This window comes from Hyposmocoma kahamanoa, unplaced genomic scaffold (genome assembly GCF_003589595.1).
Source record: "Hyposmocoma kahamanoa isolate Upper Pololo Valley unplaced genomic scaffold, ASM358959v1 91979, whole genome shotgun sequence".
Taxonomy (NCBI): domain Eukaryota; kingdom Metazoa; phylum Arthropoda; class Insecta; order Lepidoptera; family Cosmopterigidae; genus Hyposmocoma; species Hyposmocoma kahamanoa.
The window spans coordinates 1-8,526 of record NW_020654746.1 but is presented as its reverse complement, the minus strand read 5'-3'; positions in this window follow the sequence as shown (position 1 = coordinate 8,526).

The following is an 8,526-nucleotide window of genomic DNA, read 5'->3' as shown; positions in this document are numbered from 1 at the left end:
GACCTGTAAAGGGCCCGAAACGTCGGTTTCTTTGGAAAAACAAATATACGCGATTTAAATCCGGAAAAATAGTTTCATTTCCTATGTGTAACAATCGCGAAAACCTAAGAACTCGATATTAGAGCCAGTACTTTTGTCCATACTCTAATGGGCAATCTCCTTTCACACTTTCAAATGTTAAATGTGTAAACAGTAAAATAATGTTGAACAATGATCTGCTGATATTGGTTGAATCTACAGTGTTACTAAGTATCACCATAGGTTCTATATTACAATAGAATCCGAATATTACAGCCCTAGCAGTGACATTCAGTTCAATTGCATAAGCGGTAAGAAAAATTACAGAACTTACAGATCAAGCAATTGGCTCGGCTGGTTTATTATAGCTATTAGACGCCAAAAACCTTCAGGTTTTACTGTTACATGTTTCTTCATTATTTTATCGAGACTCAATCAATAAAGAGATCTTATGGGTATAAGATTTCTTTATTGAATGAGTTAGTGGTGAGACCAGCTACAAATATCGATAAAAAATATATTAGTTTGAATATTATATGTAATTAGATATTTTTGTCGAAACTTTACTGTACACGTCAAGATTTTATTGGTAGGTATAAGTGGTAATGAAATTCCACTTATCCCAACCAGTGATAGCGTGGTAGGGAAGAGTGGAAAAAAAAGTGCACTTGTCCCCACCAGGGGACAAAAAAAAACCGACTCAAAAGTCATTCATGCCCTAGTTTGCCACCCTTAGAGATGGAATATTTTCTTGAAATTCACAATTTTCAAATTTACAATTTCCAACAAAAAAGAATCATCAAAATTGGTTCACAAATGGCGGTGTTCTCGCGTAACATACATACAAAAAAAAAGAATTGAGAACCTCCTCCTTTTTTTGAACTCGGTTAAAGAGGGCTGTAAGGTCCATATACATATAAACTGGTAAACAATATCTCCCTTAAAAAAATGTTCATAGTGATTAATATTGTAACGGTAGCATCACAGTTTATTTTTAATTGTATTTTATATGTCCAACAATATATTACTGTATTTAACAAACACAGCGATATACACAAACGTAATACTAGAAATAAAGATAAAATCATGCCTCAATACCGATTGCAAAAAGCTCGTCATTCATTTATGGGACAAGGAGTTACACATTTCAATAAAATACTGATCGAAATTTCATATTTACCATTTTATAAAATTAAGGCACGTGTTAAAAATAAACTTTTTGCGTAAGGGTACTTGCCATTGCTACTGTTGACGAGTACATGAACGGTAAAAATGCGAAGAGTTAATGTTATATCGTCTGGTGAAATTACATGAGACTTGTTGACTAATGTAACAAGGTGACGGACGCGGGAGCGGTGTTCCTCTCTTTGCAATTTAAAGCTCTGAGTGACACTGGAACTTTTTTTTTATATAATATCAAGTGACGGGACGAACAAGTCGTGCGCCTGGTGGTAAGCGACACGCCTATTCATAACAGTTGCAGTGCCACTCAGAGCTTTAAGTCGATTTTAAGGGCCACTGCGCCTGTCACCCTGAGTCCCATGTGCCTGTAATTTCTCCAGCACCCTTACCCTTTTTTTTTTCAAAACCGAAACAGAGTAATGCTCACATTAAATAACACAAATAATAACGCGGCAGTACTTCTTTAAAACGTAATAAAAAAAAACCTAAAGCAATAACCAAGGCTGTCTTTTTTATTTAATTTTTTTCATTAAAAAAGACAGTGCGCATTTGACATCCATCTTTCCTGACGGAAAGTGACGATGAGGTCATACCTAAATAATGCCTAGTCAATTTCGCCTTGAAAAACCCGTTAAACCGTTCAGGGAATAAGTCTGCAGGCAGGGAATTCTAATAAACGTGTCTGTGTCAAGGTTTAAAAGTAGAATATCATATCGATCAGGTCAGGATAAACTTTCATTCCCACTGCACCGTGCCCCAGTGTCCCGGCTTGCCCCAGTCCCGACATCGGCTCGCTCCGGTCGCCGACCCGGTATTTAGGTCACAGAGTTGCAAACTCCCGTACCAAACGAAGTAAGACTTACTATCTAGGTTTATCTAAAATGACATCATAAATCATTATACGTCCCTTGTTTCTTCAAAGTATAATGTTTAGAACAGGATTGTTGCTGATGCAGTTTTTTACAGATCAGCGGATGTTGATGCGGTAGCTGATTTTATGTATTAAAAAAAACACGAAAGTCAAAGTCAAAGTCAAAGTCAAAGATTATTTATTTATAATAATAAATTTACACTTGAAAACGTCACATTTAAGCTACTGCTCGTTCACTACGCTGACCTCCCTGAGAAGAACGAGCAAGAAACTCTAGGGATTGCTTTTTTCAAATAAACTTAAATGCTATGGAATACACTTTGAATCAAATTTGTGTGGATTCTGGAGCCGTGTCGTCTTTCCATACATCTTTATCTAACACGTAGTCTTCAATTTTGTAATATGATTTTTCGATCAAAATATTTTTAATGTACTTTTTAAACTTAGGAAATGATAAACTTAATATACGCTCCGGAATCTTATTGTAAAAACGTATACAGTTCCCCATAAGAGTTGTTTACCTTGGTTAAACGAAATCGTGGTACCATGAGTTTGGACTTAGCTCTAAGGTAATATTATGGATATCTTCTTTCTTATTGAAATTATGTATATATTTACGGGCATATAAAATATTTGAGTAAATGTACTGTGATGCCACAGTCATGATACCAGTCTCCTTAAACTTTTCTCTGAGAGAAACCCGAGAGCCTAGACGGTACACAGAACGAATCGCTCGTTTTGAAAAATGTACATCCTTACTGAATCTATCTACAGGAAAAAGCTTTCTATTTTCTTTGGTATTGTAATAAAATACCATTTCAATGATTTTTAGTTGCTGTAGTGTTCCAAACCTTACCTATTTCCGCCGCCAAGCAATAATGTCAGCATTACTGTGTTCCGGTTTCGAAGGGTAAGGGTGCTGGTGAAATTACAGGCACATGGGCATTGTCAACTTATGTCTCAGGGTGACGGGCGCAGTGGTAGTGCCCCTCAGATCTTTGCAATTTAAGGCTCTGAGTGGCACTGTAACTGGCGTGTCGTTTACCATCAGGCGCACGACTAGTTCGTTCCGTCGCTTGATCTTATAAAAAAAAAAGTTACATAACAAAAGAATCAATCTTCATGAAAACAATCAATCTGTCTATATCGAGTTCTTAGGTTTTCGCGATTGTTACCCGTCAACCGTCAACCGTGACCATGGGACCTGTAAAGGGCCCGAAACGTCGGTTTGTTTGAAAAAACAAATATACGCGATTTAAATCCGGAAAAATAGTTTCATTTCCTATCAATCTGTCTAGTTCAATCGTTGTGGAATTTTATCAAAGTTATATTTTAAAAAGAACAACTGAGCTGCTTTTTCGGCTTGCAGTCTGTTTCTGGAAGGTTTGTGAATTATTCCAGAGTGCCTTTAAGGTCATGTCACCGTTCGAACTTAATAATAATTATTTGTTTCTTTAACTGTTTACATTTTACAATCATTATCAGGAGTCTCCTTTTAAGCATAGCAATGCCTGTGATAGGAGACTCTTCCATAACCATAGCTTTCTAATGTATTTAAAATATTTAAACATTTAAAATCTCAAATTAATTTGAATATTAATTTCTAACTAAGCTAACTTTTTATATTTATGGGGTTTAATATTTATTATCTATTAAGAAAATACAGTACCAAGTCACGTAGTGTATTTTGAGTTGTATGTGTAGCATTAATATTTAATGTGTGAATTTATAGTGAGTGTACAGGTATATATGTGTGAATGGGTATGAGTGTATGTACATCCGCAACAACCCTGGTTTAGGAAATGAAACACAGGTCCCATGGTCACGGTTGACTGTACCACCTCAGTCAACCGTGACCATGGGACCTGTAAAGGGCCCGAAACGTCGGTTTGTTTGAAAAAACAAATATACGCGATTTAAATCCGGAAAAATAGTTTCATTTCCTATGTAGAGTTCGTTTCGTGACCGCCATCTCTGATTCACTTTATTGTCTTTGGTACCATTCGAGAACTATTTAGGAATTACAATAACTCGCACCCCTTAATGAAGAATGGCAAAAGTGGAGTTACGTCAAACTAATACAGATCCCAAAAGCTTCAATAGTATGAAAATGAACAAATTAGAAGAACACTACTCCGTCTGTGTTTCGCTTCCAGTTAGAACATCAGGTGCTCAAAGATTTTTGCGTTTCCGGTCAGGCAGAGTGTATAATATACTAAACAAAAAACTAGGTATAATAAAATTGTCAAAATATGAAGTTAAATAGAAAATCAACTTATACTTACAAACACTAAGCTATGATAACACGGAGAAAATAATTGAGATCACAAATCAATGTGAACATACACATGCACACAAACACACTCTTCTTCACTGTATAAGGCTGCTACGTACGACTTAAGAATATAATGATGTAATTTAACCTGAGTTGGGAGGCCTGGAGATCTAAAATAGAAATTTTTGATTTTAGTTCAGGCTACAGCTTTCCACAAATGTACTTTGTTCTGTAAAATATTTAAAAAGTTTTTCATAAGTACCTTGTTTTAGTACTATAGTGGAATGAGAAATAAACGATTTTTATTTTTGTTTATTTAAACACGTTAATAGCTCCGTTAGATACAGAAAAATATAACGCACACTGTCTACAATATTAGTAGATATAATTACAAGAATTGGAGAGGATGTGGGTTATATTTTTCTGTATCTAACGGAGCAATAAACGTTTTTGACGTAACTCCACTTATGCCATTCTTCAATGAGGGATGCGAAATACAAAATACAAAAAATACAAAATACAAAAATATTTATTCATCAACAAATCATACAAAACAAATTAGTGGCAAGGGTACTCCTTTTAAGTATATAAATACCTGTGTCAGGAGACCCCGCTCTTCCTTAGTAGAATGTACAAAAAGTTTATGATTTATTTCCAATTATTTGTTTTAAATCTAAAAGTAAGTAGTTCAAAAATAAAAACAAAAAGAGAACATAGCGAAAATGTCTGAATGTGTGTGTGTGTGTGTGTGTGTGTGAGTGTGTGTGTGTGTGTGTGTGTGTGTGTGTGTGTGTGTGTGCGCGTGCGTGCGTGCGTGCGTGCGTGCGTGCGTGCGTGCGTGGTGTGTGATTTTGTCACGTTATAATTTGTAACAGACTTTCCACTTCACTGTATTTTTGTGTTTTAAGCCATGCGTTCAGGGTACTCTTACACTCGTATAAATTCATAGGGTAAATGTTCAATTTCTTATTTATCAAATTATATAAGTCAGCACTTTGTCTTGTAAATTGTCTTTTAGCAAAACTTGTTTTAACAGGTATGACAGACAGAACAGTACAATTACTTCTTTTATTTATTATATTTGAGTCATATGTTAGAGTTTTATGTATTTTTAGAATGCAACCCAAAATATATAGTTTTCTAATCGACAAGAGATCAGCATACGTATACAACTCTTTAGTGGGAAACCTGTATGGTAAAAAGTACATTACTTTAAGTAGGGATCTTTGTACTCTTTCTAACTCTAGAAACTTTGTCTTTGCAGCGCCACCCCATACAGAAATGCAATAACATAGAAGTGACTGAGCTAGTGCTATGTACACTTTGTTTACAAGGTCTTTACCAGCAACATGTCTAAGTACTTTGAAGACCCAGTTTAGTTTTCTCAACCTGCCCATAACCTGTTCCAAGTGTTCATACCAAGACAGCCGCTGATCAACCAGAATACCCAAGTATTTTGTATTAGTAACTCTATTGATGTATGAACAGGGGCAGTTGTTTACTATATTATTAGCGGTACACTTATGAATCCTAACCCTAAATTCATTAACCGGCAGGGTTCTTTTATCTATACTAAAGCAAATAAAGTTTGTCTTGTTTGTGTTCAATGTTAGCAAGTTGGCATCCAACCATGTAGCCACTCCAGTTAAACCTTCCTCAGTCCTTCTGTGTACATCCTCCCATGAGTCACCGCTAAAAACAATCGCAGTGTCATCTGCGTATGAGAAGATTTTTGCATGTGGGATGTTTAGTTTACAAAGCTCGTTGATATATACAAGAAAAAGTGTGGGTCCAAGCACACTACCCTGAGGAACACCAAATGTAACATTTTCTTCACTACTTGTATACCTACCCACTTTTACGCACTGTCTACGTTCATTCAGGTAACTCACAAGTAGTTTCAGTGGGATACCTCGAATTCCAATATTCTCAAGCCTGTGCACAAGAATGGGGACAGAGACGGTGTCAAAGGCTTTTTTTAGGTCTAAAAATACTGCTAAAGAATTTTTACCATTATCTAATTTTTCTATTATTACAGAAGTAAGCGCCGTTATTGCATCTTCAGTTGAAAGCCCGTGTCTAAAGCCATACTGTGACTTGGCAATAACTTTAAATTTGTTTAGATAATTTACAAGTCTGACATTTAATAATTTTTCTAAAATTTTGGAAATAGACGTTAAAACAGAGATAGGTCGATAGTTACTGGAGTCGTCTTTGTCACCGCTCTTGTACACTGGTGTAATGATTGAACGTTTTAGTGCTGCTGGAAAAACCCCTTGTTGGAAACATTTGTTTGCCAGATCAGTGATAATTGGAGTTATCACGACATGTGCCAATTTCAAAAACCTTGTTGTAATGTTATCCCAACCAGGAGCACTTTCGGACTTCAGATTCATAAGAACAGAATGCACTTCTTCGGGGTCAGTTTCTAACAGAACAAACGATGTGAACGGAGCCATTTTATATTCATTAGTTTTAGCAGCAGAGTCAATGTTGCTAGAGTACTTTGTGTACTGTACAGAGTGTATGGTTTTGGGTATGTTTACTTTAATATTCCCAGGATAATTAGCTGAGATAATTTTCTCAGCCAGTTCTTTACCAGTGTTCACAAAATAGTTATTTATAAAATTAACAGACTCATCTGGAGATTGTTTTAATTTGAGTAAGTGTTCATTTGAATGCCCTGCCGGCTTGAAATTAGCTATATCATTGATACACTTCCATAATAGTCTTGGGTTTTTGTTGCAATTCGTTAGTTGCTCTCTCTCGTATTTCCGCTTTAACTTCTTTATAAGATTATTAATATAATTTCGGTATCGTCTATAGGTGATATTTAGAATTTCGTTATCAGGGTCAGCGCGCGAATTCCTTTGCAACTTATTTCTGTTCCTGATACATCGTAATATGCCTGGAGTAACCCACGGTTTGATTATTCGCCTTGCTTTAGGGATATTTACAATGATAGTATTTTCTTTTAATGATTCTTGTAACATGCTTATTAATTTATTTGTAAGTATATTGGGGTCATTGCATTCGAGTAATACATTTAGTTGTTTTTTAGTTAGGCTTTCAAGGGCTTTATTATAGTCTATTTTTATTTTATGTTTACTGTGGCTATTAATTTTCAAATTTATGCATATGTTAAGTAGCACCATTAAGTGATCAGTAATTGTTGTGTTTAAAACTCCGATGCAGGCACTTTTATTGTTTCTGTCAAGTTTTAAAAAGCAATGGTCCAGACAATTGTTTTCTCTAGTAGGACGGGAATGTCCAGGGAGGAGTCCCTGCATTGACATCATGTTTAAGTAACTTAATCTATTTTTACTTTCTTGTGTTTTTTCATCTAACTTAGTATTAATATTAATGTTTATATCACCCATAACAATTATATTTTTGTAGGTTTGAATTGTTTCAAGATGAGTATTCAAAGAATTTATAAAGTTTTCAGCATTTCTATAAGATGGAGACCTGTATATACCTAATATAACCATATTATGCATAGTAATTTGTAAGCATGAGGCATGTTCTAGATTAATTTCCTTCACATTAGCTTCGAGATGTTTTTTAATATAGGCAACAACTCCATCGTTTTGATTATGAAGTTTTGTAGTCGCAAACGTGTTGAATTGTGTAATATTGGGCACTTGTTTTTTTGTATTTAACCAACATTCAGTTAGAATAATAATGTCAATGTCTAAATTTAGTTGTAGTAGATTTAGTTGAAAGTCATCCATGTTACTATAAATACTTCTAATATTTTGGGTTACTATTGTGACATTTGGGTTGTTTGTGTTGTTTTGTCGTACATATTTTGAAATGTCATTTATATCGCATGCAACTGTTTGTGCTATCTCCATATTGTCTAATTCATTTATATTGTTTAGGTTACTATCCATGATAGAACGTATTAGTCATCAATGTTATGTTACTATACAAGTTGCAGACCCTGGTGTTTAATTCGAAGTGGATAGTGTAACAAAGTTTACAATCAATTATATTTTGTGTATATGGCAGTTTAATGAGTTTACGTAATTCCGTACTGTGTGTGTAATGTATAAAGTAATAAATGCAGGAAAGTATATATTTTATATGTGTATATTTGTGGTCTAGTGAGCTTAAGTAAGTGGAAGCATGTGGGATGAGTTTGTATATGCGTAGGTAAATATTTTTTGGGGTAAGA